The sequence below is a fragment of the Monodelphis domestica genome, chromosome 5, assembly GCF_027887165.1.
Source record: "Monodelphis domestica isolate mMonDom1 chromosome 5, mMonDom1.pri, whole genome shotgun sequence".
Classification (NCBI taxonomy): Eukaryota; Metazoa; Chordata; class Mammalia; order Didelphimorphia; family Didelphidae; genus Monodelphis; species Monodelphis domestica.
This window is the reverse complement of record NC_077231.1, coordinates 71835458-71858428: the sequence shown is the minus strand read 5'-3', so window position 1 is coordinate 71858428 and position 22971 is coordinate 71835458. Positions and strand designations below refer to the sequence as shown.

The following is a 22971-nucleotide window of genomic DNA, read 5'->3' as shown; positions in this document are numbered from 1 at the left end:
ATTGGGGAAACGTCATGGCTTGGAGTAATCAAGTGGGAAGTTTAGAATACTCACTTTTCTAATCACTGAGGTTAATGAAATTGCAGTCTTCAAGATAATGTTACCATGCAGACAGACCTGGGCCAAATGGTCATGGGTAGTTCACAAATGGAATTACTATTGGGCAAAGGGAAGTTCCAGTTGATTGTGATCTGGCCCATTGCAATGCTACAATGATCAGATGTTTTAAATTTACTAGGATTATGTTTGGTCCAATGGCTTTCTTGAGTGGACATAATTAAAATTAAAACCAGGCACAAGGAAATTAATTTATGATTCTTTAACTACATCTTCTAACAAACTTCCCCCACATGTACCATAAAGTATGGTTGGCCAGATCCATTGGAAGCTGGAGAAAGAGATGGGATGTAAATGACTTAGATTCTAGATATTGTTATTGCTGTTATTCTGGTTTAGCCAAAACCTGTGATTTAATTATTTAATTGGTGGAAGGAAATTCCTGGGGTGAAAAAAGAAACTGTGATGCAGTTCAAAAAGCTTTTAGTCTTAGAGATTGCTCAGACCACTAAGAGTTGAAGTAACTTGGCCATGGTAACACAGCTAGGATTGGTTGAAGGTGAGACTTAAATCCAAATCTTGGTGATGCCAAGACCAGCACTCTGAACTATGCGATGCTGCCTCTAATGAATAATTTCATGTGTTAGAGGTGAGAGTAAAGCTTGAGGACTCAGGAAGTAATGGTAAATGGTGATTGCTCTGTATACCTCAAGATTTTCTCAGAATCCATCTAACTTTAAAGAAAAAAATTTTTAATTAAAGAAATTAAACCCTTACCTTCTGTCTTAGAATCACCAATAATTATGTGCACTAAGGCAGAACAGCTTACCTCTAGGCAATTGGAGTTAAGTGACTTGCCCAGGGTCACATAGCTAGGAGGTGTTTGAGGGCAGATTTGAACCTAGAATCTCTTGTTTCTAGGACTGGCTCTCTATCCACTGAACAACCTAACTGACCCTGAATTTCTAATATATTATCAAGTATTAGAGTGATAAAGACTCATCTTATTTTTGACATTTTTATAGTAATATATACATACAGACACTGAGCTGTTGTTTGGTATGGAAATAGACACTGAGAAGCAATTGTGTCTACTTGGAAGTCTATGCCAAAAGATCCTAGAAAAGAAACTCTTAGGAAAACATTTATGTATGTATGTATGTATGTATGCATGTATGTATGTATGCATGTATATATTTTGCTTATCCTTGACAAGATTTCCTATAACCTCAAGTTTAAGACTCAACCATCTCAAACCAGGCAGTCAACTAATCAACTAATCAGTTAACAAATAGTTATTTCCTAAGAGTTTATTTATTCTTTGCCAGGCTCCCTGCCAGGTTTTGGGGATACAAAGAAAAGACAAAAACATTCCTTGCTCTATAGGTGTTTACATTCTAAGAATGGAGACAGCATCATAAAAATTGGTACATATATGATAAATGCAGAGTAGATGGAAAACAGTGTTAGAGGGGAGAAATGAACAGATGCCTGTAATGCTGTGGTACTGTGGAAAAAGGACAGGTGTAGAGTTGAAGGATGTAGGTTCAAATCCACACTTGTGTAACTTTGGAAAAGTCATTTAACTTCCCTTGGCTCTCAACCGTAAAAGGGATTCAGACTAGATGTCCTCTGAGGTCTCTGCTACCTTTAAAGATATGCTCCTATGACTTCCAATCAGAGGAAATACAATGGATAGCAGCCAGTTTGGAGAATTCTAATTTGTTTTGGAAAAGAAGTTTTGAACAAAGGTCAATTCAAAGCTGTTTCTCAAAGGACAGTTGGAATGCCTCCTTCCAATGAAAATCCATTTATCTAATTGCATTTTCCTTGGTTTCAAGACAAGGCATGTATTGCTTCATGAGAATTGAAGAAGTTTATGCAACCTGACATCCACCTCCAGTTTAACTTCTGGATTTCACCATTGTCAGTGCATGTTGAGGGTGAACAGTCAACTTTGTGTTGAATTACAATAGACAGCTCTGTTGAATTGCCATCACTGAACAACTTATGCTAAGATACTTCAAGAAACTTGTGACCACATCAGTGGAAGTATTCTCTCCAAAGATTCAAATTGTAAACCATCTATGCTATTTCAATTTGAGGAGCTCATGGAGTCCATATTTTCCCAGAGGTTTTTCCTTGACCAGGTCCAACTAACATTCTATGAATCTTTCTCTAGTTCCTTTTCTTTAGTTCCTAATGGAACCCATGGACTATTAGGTTGATAGGCAAGAAGATAGAAAAAAGAAAGATTAAAGAGAGATAATAGATAGATGGATGGATAAATGGATAGTTGGATGAATAAATAGATAATATTGATTGATTGATAGATGTATAGATAGATGAGCTATTAAATGTTTAAAAATCAGCTCTCCAAAAACAAGTATATGACATTTTTAAGTTTAATCTACATCATTAGCATTTTCTCCACCATTTTCTAGACAATCCACAGGATAATAAACCAAGCTCTGATTTGTTCTGTTTGCCAGTTTGATATATATAACATATACATATATATATGTGTGTGTGTGTGCTCAAACTGAAAGTCACATTAGTTTGTAAACTCCTTGAGTACAGAGACTATCTCTTTTGTATCCTCTGTGCATAATACTGGGTCTAACACATAGTAGCTGCTTAATAAGTGTTTATTGAAAGATTAATTGATTTAACAATTTGCTTTCATGAAACTGGTCAATCTGATCCCCCCAGATTAGATGATTAATAGATACATACATACACAAGCTTACATACATTGATATAACGATTAATTGATACATAGATAGAGCTTTTACTAAGTACTTTGTGCTGGGTGCTATTCTAAGTGTTAGGTATACAAATACATACAAACAAGACAGTTCCTACCTTCAAGGATCTTTTATTCTAATGGAAAAAGATAGCACATAAAGGGAAATGAGAAATCAAGAGTGGAGGGAAAGGTATGAGCTTAGGAAGCCTTTCTCCACTCCATGTGGATTGAAGGAGGTTGTCTAGGAATTATAGAAGTCCAGAGGATGAGTCAGGTAAGGAGTAAAGAGAAAATGTCTGGGACCCAGAGATGTCATGGAGCCAGCTTTAACTTGCTCATAAGAGCTGATTCTTATATTTTTATGTGAGCATTTGCCCTTCAGAAATTGGTAAAAGCTACAAATCATTGATTTATTGTTTTGTTGATTATCTAATCTTGAGAAAGTGATGGAGAAAATGTTAATACTGTAGATTAAATTTAAAAGTTTCCACACATAGATTTTAAAAAAAATAAAAACCTTACCTTCCACCTTTGAATCAATACTGTGTATTGGTTCTAAGGCAGAAGAGTAGTAAGGGCTAGGCAATTGGGTTAAGTGACTTGCCCAGGGTCACACAGCTAGGAAGTGTCTGAATTCAGATTTGAACCTAGGACCTCCCATCTCTAGGCCTGGCTCTCAATCCACTGAGCTACTCAGCTTTCCTCTATAGATTTTTATTTTCAAAGAATTTAGTGTTAAGCATTTATCAGCATACCCCTGCTGAGACCCCTTCTGAAGTGATAGTCCCATTTGGGGAGTCTCTAATTAGGAGAGTGGGGTCTTATAGTCAAAGTTTCTCTAGGATGTGAAGATGATTGGTGAAGAGGTAGAAAAGTCCAAAGAGTGAGTTGGGTAGAGAGTTATCATTGGTTTTCATTTCCAATTGACTGGTCTACCATATTTTCTAGTCATATATTTCTTTGATAATATTCTTTTTTCCTCTGAGCTTATTTAAATGTAATATTTTCTCAATTATATGTAAAAAAATTTAATATTCTTTAAAATTTTTTTGAGTTCTCAATTCTCTCCCTTCTTTCCCTCTCCTTCAGATGGCAAGCAATTTGATACAGATTATAATTGTATAGTCATGCAAAATATTTCCATATCAGTCATATTGTGAAAGAAAACACAAACCAAAAAAGACTCCAAGAGAAATCAGAAAAGTAAAAAAACATGCCTCAATCTGCATTCAGATTCTATAAGTTCTTTTTCTGAAGGTGGATAGCATTTTTCATCATATCTATCCTTTGAAATTGCCTGAGATAATTGTATTGCTGAGAATAGCTAAGTCATTCACAGTTGATCATTGTATAATTTTGCTGTTACTATATACATTGTTATCCCAGTTTTCCTCATGTTACTTTGCATCAGTAGATATAAGCCTTTCGAGGCTTTTCTGAGAGTATCCTGCACATTTTTTGTAGCACGATAATATTCCATTACAACTGTATACCATAACTGGTTCAGCTATTTCCCAATTGATGGGCAGCCCTTCAATATCCAATTCTTTGTTACCACAAAAGAGCTACTAATCTTGTTTTGTTTTTGATTGGTTATCTGTCACAGCCCACTCACAACCACCATGTATATCTCCTCATTGTCTTTTGAGAGATTGTGGTATTCTATGACTCAAAGACATACAACATCATTGGAAAAGTATGGTTGTTAAAAAGATGGGTCTTTGTTTCAGACAGCTTGGGGTTATTAAAAGTAATTTCCCAAGGGAAATCCCATTTATTTTCCTCCTCTGACTCAATTTCTAACAATTTAAGAGTGTTTTGAAATAAAATGGGATACCCTACATGATCAAGAATGTTTTTTAGCTTATTTCTTCTTCAGAGACTGTGGAGGAAACAAAATATCTTTCTAGTATCAAATAAACCTCAGTGATGGTGTGTTCCACCAAATATATGTACACGCATATAAACACAAACACACAAGTTCCTCTCCTCTCCTCACCCTGTGCCTCACACCCCCTCCAGCTTTTTCTGTCTTTTTCGCTTGATTTTCTCAAGATTAGGTATGTAAACATGGAATTGCCCATAATATAGAAATTCAGTGACTTGTCTAAGTAATGATTCTTTTCTTACTTTAATGATATTACTGAGATAATGTGGTATAATAAATAGAAATCTGGTCATAGAGCCAGAAAAATTTGCCTCTGACATATACAGGCTATATGTACCCTGGACAAGTCACATAACTTCTCACTGAAGTTTCATAGAAAGAACTGACCTGCCTTGGTAGAAGTAATTCCATCATCTAGGAGTTCCTTATACTAATGAAGTCACAGGTCCAGTTTCCATCTTAAGACCTAGGAGTTCTTAACCTGTCATTCATGGACTACCAAGTAGTCTGAGGATAGAATCCAATGGGTCCATGAATTTGAATGGGAAAATTACATTTTGATTCCAGTATAATTGTTTTCCTTTGTAATCTTATGTATTTCATTTCATACATTTAAAACATTCTGTTAAAGGTCCACAAGCTCCATTAGATTTCCAGACTCTCTGTTCTGGTCTATTCTAGACTAACATGATATTGGTATGCTACTTTAAAAATGTCATAGACTTAATATGAAAAATTTGGAACTTCAACTTAGAAGGATCAAGGCCCTATTGACTCATTGTCTGTGCACAATATTAAGGAATTTCTCAAAGTCTATCTTGTTGCACAATTTTTTATGTCTAGTACTTTACTGACTAGATTATAAGCTCTTTATATGTAGGGCAATAGTTATATACTTCTTCATAGTAGTGTTAGGCACACAATAAACATTCATTAAATGCTTTCTTTGTGATTCTTCTTTTTCTGAGAAGTATAGCCTTCCTCTCAAGTGAAATCCAGAGATTTATCAAGTAGACCAGCCATATGCCCATCATCATGAAGGGTGCTATGTAGGGAGAGGTGGGGTTTACAAAGACTTCTATAAAGTAGAGTACAACCCCCCAAAGTTTATATAACCCCTATGAGGAAACAAGGTCCAAAATATGTGAGAAGTTTTATTACAGTGTGAGTCAAACAGTAAGAATGCAAGGGTTGTCACAGGCAAGAATTTTCAACTGGGTGGTGTAGACAGGGAAAGCTACATGTCTAGAGAAAGTACATATTGTGGAATAGAATGTTCTGGTTTCATGGAAGAAGAGGGACTTAAATGGGAATAGGAAAGGAGAGGGTTTTTAATAATAATAGTTGATTTTTATATAATAGTATGTATATGTATAATACATATATAATACATGTGCAATGTACACATAGCTCTATTTTGAGAAATTATGGAACTCCTATTAGTTTTATACTACAGGCATTATCATTACATTGTACCTTTAAGGAAACCGAGGTTCAGAGACTTGTGTTAATTGATTACACAGATAACCAGGATCTGAATCCAGTTTTTCTTCTTCTCTAGGAGCAGCATTCTATCTACTATAACACATTGCCTCTAGTGAGCACTTGCTGTAGAAAAGTACCCATAATGTATACAGGGTAGTTCATATAGATCATAGATTTAGAACTTTATCATATGATAGTGATTGATTCCTAGGAAGAGGTCCTGAATAATTGCAAATCTGCCTTTGGAAGAACTCAATTTTAGATTAGTCTTGCTTATAAGGAAAAAATGTACTCTTCAAAGACAGAGTTAGAAGATGGTATATGGGATTTTTCCAATGGAATTGTATAAAAGGTTGGATTTTCATGGTGTGAATGCTCAAAAATTAGGGCAGAAGAAAGGAAGAACCCATGGTTTTACTCAAGGAGAAGTTTAGGGGCTGGAAGTACACATGGCTGCCTTCCCTTGTATTCCATCTCAGGACTCTGGGAAATTATTTTTTTTTCTCTTCTGGTGATTGCTCTTACCAGGGGAGTCATCCCTTGATTCCTAATTTAGTTTATTTATGGTGATATTCAACTTGACCAGAATAAATTCGAGTGGAAATACATGGGTAGTGAATGCCATGTCTTCCCCTCCAGCTGCCACATGATACTTGGGGGCTTGGGCTGCTTAAAGAAGGAAGAAGAGATGAATGAGCCTGAGCTACATGGATGAAAGTGGTCAACACATTGACTATATCTGAGAATGCGGCTCATTCTATGTTTCTAGTTTATCCTCTCTCCTAAATATTATTTAAAAAGGGGGTAAAAACCAGGTAGGGAGATAATTCAGTTTTTGGAATGCTTTTATAGAATGCAAAAGGGAAAATAGATATTAGAACTTCCATATTATTTTATTACTTATTTAATTTACTGCATTGCCCAGGTTGGATAATCAAAGACTCAGGGAATATAATGCCCTATTATTGCAAAGTAGCTGAAGAAAATGATACCTGTTATAGTTAGAAATCCTGACCAATTAGTTAATCTGGCCTCAGATATTTACTAGCTGTGTGACTTGAGGCAGATCACTTAATCTGTTTGTCTCAGTTTCCTCATCTGTAAAATGGAGATAATAAAAACAACCTTGTAGAGTTGTTGTGAGGATCAAGTGAGATAATAATTGTAAAGTGCTTAGCATAGTACTTGGCACAAAGTAAGTGCTATATAAATGTTAGCTATGATGATGATGTTGTTGTTGATAAGACTGGGGTATTAATAAGTCAAATACTGATATAATAGAGGATTCTAAGGAATAAAAGAAAAGCAAAGGGGCCGCTAGATGGTTCAGTAAATAGGGAGCCAGGCATGAAGACAGGAGATCCTGGATTCAAAGTTGGCCTCAGACACTTCCTAACTGTGACCCTGAGCAAGTCATTTAACCCCAGTTGCCTTGCCCTTACCACTCTTCTGCCTTAAAACCAATTTTTTTTTAAAAACAAAAACTTTCAGGATTTTCTTTTGTATTTGATTTTTACAAAGACTTCTTATCAAATCTTTGCTTTCACACAAAAGAATATCCATATTAATATTTAATAAACCATGTAATTAATATTTGTACACAACCAAAACTTTCAAATGCATAAATGTTTCTCGATACAGTAAGCTCTCTGTTGAATATATTGAGTATTGATTCTAAGACAGAAGGTAAGAGTTTGAAAAATAAAGGAAAGGAAAGGAAAGAGAATGTGGGGATAAACAGAAGCAATTCACAATTATGTCCCTACATGATAATCCCTGCCTGACATTCAATATGGCCTCCCTCATAAGAATGTAAACTTTTTTGAAGGCATAGACTGGTTTTCATTATCTTTATTTCTCCTATACTTAGAAGAAGTTGAGATCCCCTGAAGTTCTGATTCTTCAACCTGTGCAATGCAAAACATTAAAGTCAGCTGTAAAACTGTACAATAGTTCTCATATTTACTGTAAACTTGTCGGATAGGATTGCTTGAGCTTTGACTTGGACTGAGTTCATGTATTATTTTAATGATTGCCTTCTTTGATTTTCCCCTGGTCAGTGACAATTCTAAATTCTGTTTTCTAAATCTTGTCCATTTGCCTGCTTTCCATTGAGTCTCTGGAAGGGCATGTATCTTGTTGCTTGTGTGATCTTGGTTCAGTTATTTCTCATGGCAGAAATTCAATGTTCTCATCTGTAAAATGAAAGGGTTAGATTTCTAAAGTCCCTTCCATCTCTAGATCTATGATCCTGGATCTTCTGAGCTCCTTTTGTTCTTTTTTCCACAAACCAGTCCTTTACTAGTTTGAGTATAATAGCTCTCTCTGTGGCTAGCTCAGGTTTACATATCAATCTGTGGCTCCAAACTTCTTTTCCCTCAAGAGGAAAGAACAGTTGATAATGACCTGTTTGCTGGGGCTGAGTCAGGTCCCATTGGCCCAAGGACCCACAGTTTCTTCAGAGCCCACGCAGTGGTCCTGTCACAGCTGTAGCTGCCTGCCCCTCCTCCTAATTACTACATTCCCTCCCTCACAGGATATGACTTTCCCTTTCTCCCACTCCAAGGGGTTATGCAAGAAATGGGCAGGCTTCTCTCCAAGGGATCCTTAGAAGAATGAAGTGCAGATTGAAGAATGTGGTGCTATCTTGGAACATTAAAAAAATGAGACAGGTTGACTCTTGCCTTGCCCCCAGCCAAGAACTTTAGGGGATATGAGATCTGATCTCATCTAACCACTGCCTTGGAGTGACTCTGAACAAGTCATTTAGCCTCTCTGTGATTCAATTTCCTCATCTGTAAAATAGCAGATTGTGAAATAGCATGGTTGGATTACGTGTGTGATGGCTGGGGTAGTGTTGTGATGCCTGGCATTAGAAGTGCATAAAGGAAGGAGCCCTGGCTGGGAATCAGGAGAGCAGGATACCAGATCTGTTCCTACCAATGGCTTCAAGGCTTTGGGGGAAGAATTAAACTAGAGAGAAAGAGTAACGATCTAGGTTCCCATCACACATTTTTATCAAACCTCAGTGTCATCCACCAACCAGTTAGGATCATGTCTTTTCTTTTCTTGACTGTTTTAGGCTACAGAGTAGAATTACATGGCCAGCAAGTGTCTGAGGCTGGATTTGAACTCTGGAAGATGATTCTTTCTGATTCCAGGAACAGCGCTCCATCCATTGTGCCACCTAGCTGCCCACAATGACAAAAACAAATAGAGTGTATGAGAAAGAAGAGAAGGGAGAGACTCTTCCCTGTTATTTCCAATTACCAGAAGAGGACACAAAAACCTAAGAGTTGTTATGCTATTCAATAACAATATTGTTTATGTAGTTTAGTAATTATCTCATTGACTTTTTTTTTAACCTTTACCTTCTGTCTTAGAAATTATACTAAATATTGAGAGCCAGGCCTAGAGAGGAGAGGTCCTGGATTCAAATATTGCCTCATACTCTTCTCAAATGTGTGATCTTGGGTAAGTCACTTAATCCCTATTTCCTAGCCCTTACTTCTCTTTTGCCTTGGAACCAATACATGATATTGATTCTAAAATGGAAGGTAAGGATTGATACTAAGTATTGATTCCAAGGCAGAAGAATGGTAAGGGCTAAGCAATTAGATTAAGTGACTTGCCCAGGGTCAGACAACACAGAAGTGTCTGAGGCTAGATTTGTACCCAGGACTTCCCACTCTAGGCTTGGTGCTCTTTCCACTGAGCTACTTGCCTGACCCCATTCCATTGACCTTTAAAGTTAGAAATATGTCCCAAATCACTTATTGAATCATTGTTTTATAAGGAAATTTATCTCACTTTATAAGCTTTTAAGATTCTTGGTCAAGGCCTAGTCATCTGGTCCAGCTCTTTTTTTTTTTATGGTTGAGGAAACTCCTTGAACCATTTTATTTTCAGCAAGTATAATTGTTGGGGAGTGAAAAAACACAATTGAGGATGTGCAGAAGTTATTTTATTTTACTTTTGTCAGTTTCCCAAACTTTGAAATGAGAAGCACAAATACACTCTCTTGTCCACTGCCAGTATTTTTTTAATTTAATTTTTTTTTTTGGTCTAACATCACACAATTTGATGACATGCCAGTAATTTGTCACACTAGAAAGTCAAATATCTGCTATAAGTAGACTGGGGATAGGATTTGACCTCGGGATAGTGACCTCCAACATGAGGAAACTCCCTTTACCAGTTTAGGTCAATGCCTCCTCTGCAATTGATAGTCTAAGAAAGCTGCCTAGATCAGTGGTATCAGACTTAAATAAAAATGAGGACCTATCTAACTTAACTGTACATCAGGATTTCTTTCAGACCATGATTCCATGTGTGCAAAATGTTACTCACTTGAGAGTCCTGGTTTTAAGCTCTGGCAAAATGACCATTGAGAGATGATATATTCAGAGTACTAATAAATAATCTATATTTTATTGATAATTTAGAAAAGACATTGACTTGCAGAGGCCACAGAGGAAGGATTTTGTTAAGTCAAATGAGCTTGGCATTTCAGGAGAATGGTAGGTTTGTTATTCTCATTCATGGCCAGTCATTCTGTTGCTTGAAGGCTAAGATTTCCTTTTGCTTTAATCTCTATCAACAATATGATTATGGGTTGAGTACCATGTTTGCAAATCACAAGAATGTAAGGCTAAGTATAAGGAAGTAATGCCGCATATATAGTGCTGTCCAAAAATGGAAAGAAAAGGCTCTCCCACAAAGTGGTTTTCCTGTCCCTGGAGAGGTTCAAACAATCACCAAATTTGCCATTCTGTTTCTTGTCTGTGTTTCATTCACACTAGTCATTCCGAGTCCTTGGAATACATCCCTCCTCATCTCAGTGTTTCAGGGTCCTTATCATCTTTCTAGGCTCACCTGCCATGATGACCTTCCTCTACCCCTCTCATTTCTGGTGTTCTCTCCTTCCTCAAGTATTCTTAGAGTATTTTGTTGAATAGCTTCTCTGCTGCCTTCAATCTCTATCTTGTATTATACTTATCTGTGTCTATATGATCATAGATCTAGAATAAGAAGGGGCTTCAGAGGTCATTTAGTCCAAACTCTTGATTTTACAGATGAGGAAAGCAAATGATTGAATGATTTTCCCAAGTCCACAGAAGTGGGAATGCTACAGGCAAGATTGGAACCCAGATCCTGGCTCCAAAGTTAGCCAGTGTTCTTTCCATTATACTACCTTCTTACCTATGTTCTATCATCATCATCTCCCACTAGAATGGATGCTCTCTGAAGGCAAGAACTGTTTTGTTTTCCTTCTTATAACTTCACTATCTAGCATAATACCTTGTTCATAGTAGAATTGATATACAACCATTATGAGAAATCTCAAGGAATAGCTAAATGACTTCCCAAGATCACATAGCTAGTAAGCATCAGGGGTCAGCTCTGAGCCTTTAACTGTGTACTGAGGTCTCTTTCCAGGGTTCCATCTTGCCTCTTCTAGGTGCTTGAGAAGTGGGAATGAAATAAGTGAGAATGATAAATGGAAATTGACTTCTTGCTTTACAGAGCTTATCCTTTGGGCAAAGGTTAATTTTCATATCATCTGAAGTCTCTTTCAACCTGAAGCTTCTCAGATTCCATGAAGATGTTCTGAATGTTTTGAATGCCATTAACTTCCAGGTTGTCTTGTCCTTCTTTGCAGAACTGCCATTAGTTATGCTAACACACCTCATCCCCTCTGGCCTCAAAAACATTTAGGGCTAAATAATTGAAGAGGATTTGTAAGACTGCAGAAAAGTTTAAGGAACATGAATATTGACTTCTTTGGCATATTGCTCCTATTAGGCACATTTCCTTTTTGACCTTAAGACTTCCGAGCCAGTATGAATATTTAACATCTTGGGAACAATTCGAATAATTTTAGTTTGTTCTGACATTAAAAATGCAGCAGAAGAGGAAAGAGCTTTTCTAATAGCATACAGGCTCTGAGGTGGACAAATATCACTTTCCTGTCCAGTTACAGGAGCCCAGAGTCCTATCCTAAGAAACTATGGCTATCATCTCCACTGAAGTGAGACAGTCTTAGGGCTGACTATCTGGTATGTGTCCCACCGTTAGTCATTGTTCAGGTAAGCAGCTTCCTTTCCCCTACCACTACTACTTGATTCTGTTGGGAAAGGAGAGTTGGTGAATGGTACTCAAACAGGAATACCTCTCATCTAAATTAGGGAAGCTCTATTTGTTGTTAGCATGTGGGTGCTGATGAGATATGCCTTGAAAGTGCTTTCTAAGGTGGGCAGGGAGTGAAAAGACAAACAAAACACCCATCACTTCTCTGTCTGCCTGTGCACAAATAAAGACTAGAGTTATCTCTGAACCATTAAGTGGGGATTCTGGCACTTCTAGATCTTGCCAGAGTTCCCTTCTTGACTGACAAAACAAATAGGCAGTTGCTGGAGACTTGGCATGCTGAATACATGTGAAAATACCCTGATATTTAGCCCTGAGGCTGGTGAGGACAGATGGAGGGGAGCTCAAATTGATAAGGGACTGACAAAGCCAGATAGGGGTTGTTGGCACCTTGCAACTGTTTATAACTGGAGTCCAAGAATTGCTGAGAGTCAGTGCGAGGGGATGTTCCCTTGGTGTTTTGATGTATTTGGCAGTGATACAATTGATGTTGCAAGAAAGGAAATTGTCTCTAGACAAAAATGTCTTTCAGATTGGCGTGGGTCCAGAATTGCAATGTGAACAGGGAAGTGCAGGCACACCCCAAAACATCCTTGGTTGAGTTGCAGGTGTTGTGCAAAACCAAGTGGGATGACTGAATATTTTATTAGCTACATATTAAGTATATTTTGGCAGGTACTTTGACAGTTGTCTTCTATGTAATTCTGGTAGATGAGTATCGAAAACAAACTTTCACAGTCTTAGAGCATCATGGGACTTTTCTAGAAGAAGGTATTGTATCTGCTGGAGTCTTGTTGGAAATGCTGAAATAAAGAAAATGGAATGTGTTCCTGTAATGGTAAGCTTGGTAGTGAATCAGTATAAAGTCTGAGAATGAAGAGAACCAAATTATAGTTGGAAGATGAGAGGGTTGGAGATAGGCAACACAAACACAGAAAGGATCCTGGGAATTATTATAGCCTATAGGTTCCTCGAACACATCAGTGAAAGTGTGCTGCTGTGGCCACAGAGCCCAAATAGATATGTTTTCGTAATTGGCAGACTAGTATTAAGGAATAGAGGTCATACCTTGTGATCAGTATCTTGCAGAAACAGGTTGTAGGACCCTTGAAAAGTCACTTCAACTCTCAATACCCCAGGCAACTTTCTAAAAATATAGTTTGCTAACAATTACTGATGTGAATTGGTAGAGTTTCCGTACCCTAGGGATAGGAGCCAGATGTGTGATTTCAGGATTGTAGGGAACACCTGGAAGAGAAAATTCTTTCTATTAAAGCTGGTTGGCACCTTCTTTGAAAACTTATAGTCGTAGAAAGTTGCCTAGAGCTGTGTTATCAAACTCAAACCGCTCATGTGGGTTATATATTGATTACCCCACCCCCCAGATTAACATTATCTGTGTTGTATTTTAATTTCTTTTGTTAAACTTATCCCAATGATATTTTCAATCTGGTTTGGTGCACACTGGATTTTTGCAGAGACTTGAAGCTTAACAGAGTTTGATACCTCTGGCCAAGACCATGGGGAGATGATGACTTACCTAGGTCACAAAGCCAGAGTGTGTTAGAGGCAGGACTTGGACTTAGGTCTTCCTGACCTTGAGAACAGTTTTCTATCCACTATGTCAAGACTCTACATATCCACATCCAAATCTTCATCTATGCCCATCATATACATATACACACATATACATATAGACTTACATATGTATATATACCTTAACATACACACATTGTATGCATATTTAGATATTGTTCATCCTTTGAAGAGGACCAATGACATTACAGGATGATGTTGACTTGCTTGTGAATTGGATTTAAAAGTGAGGCTGAATTGCACTAAATAACCAACCTCATTCTCTCTTCCAGAGTCATTGAAGTCCCATAGCAAGACAAAAGTCAAGATGACTGAAGATGATGGCCTGGGATACAATGAATGACTTTGTTATCTTTGATGTTTGCCCAAGCTCTAAGGGCTCTACAGCACCTTCTTCAGCAACCTTCATGGCCTTCGGAACAAATAATTCTCACCTGCCCTTTTCACAATTTTTTCCCCGGTCTTGACTGATCTTTATTGAGCACTGTAGATGTGTATATATGATGAAGAGAAGAATAGAGAAGTATGATGCATACAAATATAAAATGTACTGGGGCCATGTCGGTTTGAGAATAGCCTGGTCTGTGGCACACATGGAGCTCTTGGGGGAACCCCACACAGCAAGTGCAAATGTCCCCATCTGGACAGGTGCTTTCTTTCTCTTTCTGTTGAGAGGAGAAACAAGAGGAACAGAAAAAGACATGGTGCAGAAGGAATATTGTTGATATGGTCCATTAGTTCTTAGGGGCTGATCCTGGGTCCTTGGTGGCAGGACCTGTATCTTATAGTAAGATACTAATTGCTAGGGTACCTTGGCATTCGCAAGGACTGCTGGGGCAATTGTAAATCTTGAAATCTCTCAGACTTGTAAATGTTAAAAATTTCCCCATTGGGGAATTCTTAATTGGAACAAATTCCCTACTGAGAAACATTCCCCATTTTGATGTGAGAACTCGCCAGGATCAGAAATGGGAGGACCTCTACTCCAACTATACTTAAGACTGCTTTAGGGGAGAAAACTCCTTGCTATGGGAGGACCCCTACTCTACCCGTACTTAAGACTGCTTTAGGAGAGAAAACTCCTTGCTAAACAATGAAAGTACTTGGACCCATGCTTATATAAGGCAAGGAATTCTTTGAGCCAGGCCTGTTTTTAGAATTGATACAATGGGATGCTAGGTACCTAAAAGGGTCGGGCAAGTTTTCTCTTGATGAGATTAGTTGACTCAGCTGTGTTTTCTCTAGTTCAGACTTACTGAGGAGATTGGTCAACACAGCAGCATTTTTTCTGATTCAGACTTACTGAGGAGATTGGTCGACTTAGCAGGAATTTAGATGGGCAGTCCTTTGGAAAGCGTCTACAGTGATTGGTAGATGTAGGGACTTATGGGAGGTGACATGGAAGAAAAACCCCTATATAAGAAAAAGCAGAATCTCTTGAGAATATATCCTTTTGGAGAAATCCTTTTGGAGAATCTCTGATGAGGATCGCTTGGGAAGAATCTCTCGAGAGAGGCTCTGGAGAAGGGAAGCTCTTGGAGGACAATCTCTAAGGAGGTCTCGCTGGAGCTCTCTTTGGTGAAGTCAGCTGAGATGGAGCTGGCCTGGTGTCACTAGAATCCTTATTTAGGCAGACCTTGTGGTGAGTGTTAAAAGACTGACTGACTGATTCTCTCTCTTAAGACTCAGGTCTAGGCCATATTGGCTTGAGGCCCTTCATAATTATTCCTTTCCTACTCTTTCTCTCTTTCTCTAATTCCTCATTATATTGTTAATTAAAAATCTCTATAAAACCCAGTTGACTTGGGTATTTGAATAATTGGGAATATTTCCCTGGCGACCACCTTATATTTGATTTAAAACCAAGACACTGTAGTGAAACATATTTTCTGCGGTCAAATTTACTCACCCTCTCTTATATCTATCACAATTTATATCTTCCACTATTTTAATCACTACAGTTTAAGACCTCAACCATTTTAAATCTCACACAATGGCTCCTGATTCTGAAACTTGGTGGAGAGGCACAATTTGGACAATGCTCATACTCATCCAACTCTTCCATGGCTATGAATTTAGCACCCCCAACATGTGGCAAGCATGAGGTCAGGAACACAATCTCTTTTATATCCTTCAGATGCTTGAGGTAGGCATTCCCTCTTGTGCTACAATGGATTTGAGCTACCCCAACTTGTGTTAGCTCATTTGCTAATATGGCTTTACCAGAGTATGACCACTGCATGTGCTACAATTTCTTGGAACCATAGATAAGAGTTTACCTAATACATACATTCATGGTTATTATTAGGAAGAGAATTGAAAGTAAGGCAAGAAGCATCGTCTTGACTGTGTTCAAATTTCATGATTTGGAATAACTGAATAAGTTCTCTGTAGTTGCTACATTTAATCCTGATCACCTCACCTAAGGAGTTAATAAAATAAAAAATAAAATATATGGAATGCTTTTTATGGTTCTGGACATCCCAGATTAAGACAAAAATATTGGGAAGTGGAAAAGTCCAGGAAAGAACAAATGAAATGATAAAGGAAAGAGATCTTCTAAATGGAATAATTCTAAAAAAGGAAAGGGGGCAGATTCTATAGGAAGAATGGATGATTTCAGAGAGCATATGATAAAAATATCTAAACTGAAGGTGTCAGAAAAGTAATTTTGGATATGAGGGCATGTTTATACATTTTAGGATATTAGTTTAAGGGAGGATTTCAGCTTGGGTTTAGTTTTGGGAACATAGTATAAAACTTGTTAAATGAAACTCTTGTGTAACTTAAAGGGGCCTGGCAGTGGCTGTTAGGGGCATAATTGGAAGTGAAAAGAATTTACTTACTCTAGAATAAATATCAAGCAGGCCTAGGAGTGGTTCCAGAAATACTTTGATTTGGGGCATTCTTTTATGCTGGCTAGATGAAGCTGTGGGTCTGAATAATGAAATGACTGAAAGAACCTCTTGGCATTGTCAAACTCACAAAAGGGGGGGGGGACACCCTTTCACACAAAGAAGCATCAGTAGCCAAAGTTAGTTCCAGGAGATGGCAAAAATTTAGCAGAAAAGAAAAGAAGCCTAATAGCAGATGACTGATGGCAACAGTTCCTCAGGAGGAAAAAACAAACAAACAAACACAATTATATAAACTAAAAAACCCAGAAGCTTTGGTAGTGGAGTGGAGCAGCAGGATGATTGGCAGTTGGGAGATTAAGCCTGTGTAGCCATGAGATGTGTTACTGCTGAGATACACCATAGGAGCAAGATTTGTTCAGGCAGAGTTCCCTCTCTCTGGAAACAAGGGAAATCTATGGGAGATTTTATGTCTGTATATGGGAGACTTCTGTGTTTTTTTTTCAAACTTTCCTATTATTTCTAATTCAATGTCTTTTGTTTTCAATTTGTATGTCATTAGGATTAGTCTGGTATGCAATAATACATCTCTTGGGGCTCTGATCTTTTTAAATATGAATAGATGTTTCCACCCAAGGTAGCAGAACCTGAGTGCCCTTGAGGAAAGGTGAACAACCTGAGGTGGCCTTGAGTAAAAAAAGGTAGTTTTAGAGAAAATTAAAAACCTTTATACTACTTGGTATCAAACTTCTGAAACTCATTACCCTAAGAGATGAGAAAAGACAAAAATATTAGATGGTTTCAAGAAGGGGTTTTAGTTAATTCTTAGATGATAGATTCACACAAAAAATAACTTAGAATTGGCCATGCTAGGGCTTAATGACTCTGTGCTCCTTTTGTGTTCCTTTTGATGATTTCAATGATAAATGGATAATTTATGATCTATGAACACTCCAAGAAATGGTTGGGAACTGAAAAAAAATTAATGACTATGATTTTCTTATGATTAAGACAACTAAAATATTTGTTTTTGAAAAATAAAGCATTTAGTAATTTTAAGTGTATTTCCCTAATATCTAGCATGATGCCTTGCAGATAGTAGGCACAAAGGAATTGTTTGCCAAGTTTATTTGAATGAAATTGTGCAGTAATGACCAAAAATATCACCAAATGGAGTAAACCATCAACTTTAAGAACAAAATCTAAAACAGAATTCACAATTTAATAATTCCTTTCATCAGTTAGCTGTAATGCTGTATTTAGGCATACATTATATACGGATAGAGAGATGACCTGGGACTGGGAAAGATGAGTTTAAAAGCTATCTTTGACACAGATTGGCTATGTGATTAGGGAAATCACGTAACTTCTTAGTACATCAGGCTACTCCTTAAGACTATATCCTTCCAAGAAGGTACCAATTTGCACCCAGGGGTGAGGGAGTTCCCTCATCTGCTAGTTTCATGTTCTATTGAAATCATAGGTTCAGTACCAGTTTCTATTCCTTTTTTCACAAAATAATTTATATAAATTGGATGCCAGTGAGCCCATATTTGAGGGTTCAATGCATTGAGGAGCCAGTTAACTTGACTTACTTCCTCATAAATGGAAACCATCTCTCTTTGACCTGACATTGAAAGGACTATTTAGTTTGATTCCAACTTAGTTTTCCAACCTTATTTCATATTACTTCCATTCATATACTATAAGTTCTGGTCATGGTGGTCAATTAACAATTCATTGGCTCTTGTCTTAGGACATTTGCCATCACCCCTACCTAGAAAATGCCAGTCCTGTCATTTCTGCATGTTTATAACAACAATAAAACCATTTTCTTCCCTCAGGACCAAATTCATGGCCACCATTGCTGTGAAGCTTCTACAGTCCTCCAGCTGAAAATGATTCCCACCCCTACCCAAGTTTTCTTAGACATTTTGTCTGAATCTCTTCTTTTTCCTTATTATTGTGGTTGTTCAGTTATTTTTTCAGTCCTGTCTGATTCTTCATGACCTCATTTGGAGTTTTCTTCTCAAAGATATTGGAAGGGTTTGCTACCACTTCTTTCCCTAGCTTGTCTTACAAATGAGGAAACTGAGGCAAATAGCGTTAAGTGACTTACCCAAGGTCATACAGCTAGTGTCTGAGGCCATATTTGAATTCGGAAAGATGAGTCTTCCTGACTTCAGGCTTGGCGCTCTATCTACTGTGCCACCTAGTTGTCCCTTGGTTCTTGTATAAATGTTTGAAGTCTTGAGCTCCATATGTTTAATGAATATAAGCCATGACACATCTTGGGAAAGGAATATCAGTATATGTGTTCTAAGGATAATGCAAAGTTCAAATATGAATGAAAACATTGTGCTGTGTAATTAGCTAGTGACATTATATTTATATAACATTTCTCCCTCTTCTTCATTTTGGAATCTCTACTCATCCTTTAGAGCCCAACTCTAATGCTAGTTCCTCCCCCACATCTCACAACACTTTACACCTTTTTAATGCATTTATCATTCTATTATCTTGCAGTATAATTAATTGGGCATATGGCATATCTCTTTCACCAGGCTGAACATTCCAGGAGGGCTATGATCATATCTCATGTAGACTTTGCATCTCTTTTCCCGACACCTAATTAAGATGGCACTTAGTATTCATTTATTGAATTGACCATTGAACTCCCCAGAAGCAAAACCTGCATAGATCACACCCAGAAATTGCCTGGAGGAGTATAGGTAAGGCAGGATGTTTGTTTAACTTCCTCTGCTTAAAACTTACCTTCAATTCACTCTAACATCAGCTTTGTAATTTCTGACAGGTGCCTTACTCTCCTCAAAACTTCGTTATGGAAGGCTTCAAAGTATTAAATTCTCTCACACATATACTCTTTTTGAGAATGAGTCAGACATATACCTTAATATCATGTACTGCCAACTAGTTACAAGAATCTTGGCATTTTAGATCCAGAATGAATCTTAGAGTTCATCTAATAACACACGAGGTCTACCTGATTTGCCTAACCACTCAATTTAATTAATTTTGACTCAATTCAATTAACATTTATATGCCTTCTGTGTGCTGGGCATGATTTCAGATACAAGATGCACAGACAAAAAAGCGAAAAACAACAGACAGTCCCTGTCCTCAAGGAACTTATATGAGGGGTGGGGTAGCAAAACATACATAGATGAATAAATTTAAACATATGGAAAGTAAATTAAAAGTAACTGGGTTGATGGTAGGAGTGGGAAGGCAGAAGTAACTCCAGGAATTAGGGAAGATCTCACAGAGCTGAGATGAGACTTGAAAGGAATTAGGGATTCTAAGTGAGGAGATTAGGAAGTAAAGCATTATAGGTTTGGGGGAAGAGCAGCATAGCCTTTGCAAATATATGAAGAAGAGAGATGGGGGCAGTTAGGTGGCTCAGTAGTTTGAGAGCCAGACTCAGAGAGAGGAGGTCCTGTGTTCAAATCTAGTCTCAGACACCTTCTACCTGTGAGACTCTGGGCAAGTCACTTAACTCCTAATGCCTACTCCTTACTGTCGTTCTGCCTTGGAACAGTATTGATTCTAGACTGGAAGGTAAAGTTTTTCTTTTTTTAATAAAAGGGAGATGGACCTTCATTTAAGTTTAATTGGAGTGAGGTGTGCATAATGGGGAGCTTTTTTTTTGGTAACAAAAAGCATTTGTTTAACTCCTACTATATGTAGAGTGGGTCAGGTAGATGTCGCAGTGGAGTGCCTGAACCTGGGAACAGGAAGACTCCTCTTCCTGAGTTCAATTCTGGCCTTGGATACTTAAATAACTATATGACCTGGGCAAGTCACTTAACCCTGTGTGCCTCAGTTTCCTTACCTATAAAATGATCTGAAGCAGGGAATGTCAAATCCACTGTAGTATCTTTGCCAAAAAAACCCAAAATGGGGTCACAAAGAATTGGATATGACTGAGAAATGACTAAACAAAAATGTGTAGAGAACTGTTTTTGGCTAGAAAGTTTAGATAATTCAAAGTCTTTACCGTAAAAAGAACTCCAAGTCTAATAAGGAGATTAGATATCAACTAACTTTATTCCTGGAAGATCCTTGAAGAAGTGCTATTTGAGTGGGACTTTAACAGACGGGCAATCAATTAAAACAGGTTAAGAGGGACAGACAGACAGAGGCAGACAGAGCAGAGAGACAGAAAATGAGAGAGAGAGAGAGAGAGAGAGAGAGAGAGAGAGAGAGAGAGAGAGAGAAAGAGAGAGAGAGCGAGAGAGAGAGAGAGAGAGAGAGAGAGAGAGAGAGCAAGAGAGAGGGAGAGGGAGAGGGAGAGGGAGAGGGAGAGGGAGAGGGAGGGAGAGAGAGCACATCTGGTAAAAAGAACAGCATGAACAAAAGCACCAAAGTAGGAAAGTAAAAGGTGGTAAAGTTTTAGTGGACAAATAATTGCTCTGGATGTGCAGAGTGCCCAAGGTGACCAACAGTAACTAAGGAAGGTAGGAAGGTACAAATTGGCAGAAGGTACAAATTGAATCTAAGGAAGAAGGTTTGGAAATTTACTCTGGAGGCAATAAGGTAGTCACAGAATTTTTTTTCCTCAGAGGAACTATGTGACTAGCTCTATGGCTAAGAACATCATTTTGGCAGCAGTAGGAAGGATAGGTTGGAAGAATGTTGCGAATAGAGGAGGGAAGTTGTAGCAGCAATCCAAGCACATAGTAACAAAGGCTTGTATTAGAGGGATGGCAGTGGAAAGAGAGAGAGAAATATGGATTTGAAAAAAATTTCAGAAACGGAATTGACAATATCTCATATAGGATTTTTTCCACTACACTGAGTTTCTTCCCCTAATATTCCACAATAAGAGAATGCTCAATATTTATCCAGTGGGTTGGCCAGTATCCAATAATCAGTGTAAGACAAAGCACAGGAAATTCCCCCACTTCATATCTGTGCATTATAATTTATAAGTTAAAAGAAATTATGATTAAAATTGAGAACTTATTAAATTGATGGTGTGGACACTTTAAGGGTCATTGAGGCCAATTCTCTTATTTTTACAGAGGAGGAATCTGAGACCCAAAGAAGTTTCTTGCCCCCAAAGTTCCCTAAGTAATAAATGATAGAGGTGGGATTCAGTTCCATGCTTTCTAATTCTAAAACCAACACTATTTTCATTGCCCCACATTGCAGTCTTTTGTTTTCTGAGTCTATACCAAAGATTATTCCAACCATGACAGATGTTCTTTAGGATTCCTCTTATTAAATCCCATATATCCTGTAAATTATTTTTTTATATGGTAATTATAGCATTGGATTCGGGACCAAACAATAGAGTTTGAGTCTTGACTCTCTAATGAGTGTGACCTTGGGAAAGCCATGTAACCTCTGTAAACCTCAGTTACCCCATGTGCAAAATTAGAGGGTTGGAGTAACTAGTCTTTAAATGCCATGTTCCTAGATTCTAAGGTTATAGTGATGTTCTAGGTCGAGAAATTGTTTTTCATATACTGTACTAATGCCTGTAAATTGGGGAGAATTACTGTGTATTCCTTTGGATCTGGATCAGAGATACCATCCAGTCAGTTGCTTTTCACATTTTCTTTGTCCTTAGGAATCCCAAGGAATATCTTCCTTTTAAACAAAATTTGGTCAATAAATGAAGGGGACAAGGGCTCTTTTCCTGTGTATGTGTTCCCCATGATGTAGGTATAGGGAGGAGTGTGTAGGTTGATGGAATTAGCTATCACCAATTAAAGAGGACATGGGATGTTTAAGGGAGGAACAGTATAATGAGCTTCTAAAAATCTATTTATTAAGCTGCCTGGCCCAGCCTTGGTCCTCCCCACTCCCAAGAGAGCCATGGACCCCTATATGACTTTATGAGTTATCATGCTGGCCTAACCAGTAAACCTGATATAATTGATAAACTTATATTATTACCCCCAAATCAGTCTCTCAAGGTAATTTTAGTCATAGCAGTGTCAAATTCAGATGAAAACGGGGATCACTCAACTATACATAAGGATTACTGCAGGCCTCATTTCAACTTAAAAAAACCACACGTGTTCATATATTTCTTTTATAAAGAGCCATCAGTACATAAAATCCGATAGGAACTCCATATTTTATTGTTTTGGGCCTTACTTGGGAGTATTGTGAGCAGCATGGCACCTTTACTCTTTTAAAAAATAATATTTTATTTTTTC

At 37.7% G+C, this 22971-nt stretch overlaps 1 long non-coding RNA gene across 1 annotated transcript in view; it reads left to right on the top strand.

Annotated features, from left to right (window-relative positions):
- LOC130454499 (uncharacterized) overlaps nt 1–18202 on the top strand; it is a 56455-nt gene extending 38253 nt beyond the window's left edge. Inside the window, exon 3 of the long non-coding RNA XR_008912100.1 lies at nt 14198–18202. This is a non-coding gene — a long non-coding RNA (uncharacterized LOC130454499). The remainder of the gene's footprint in view (nt 1–14197) is intronic.
- The last annotated feature ends 4769 nt before the right edge of the window (nt 18203–22971 follow it).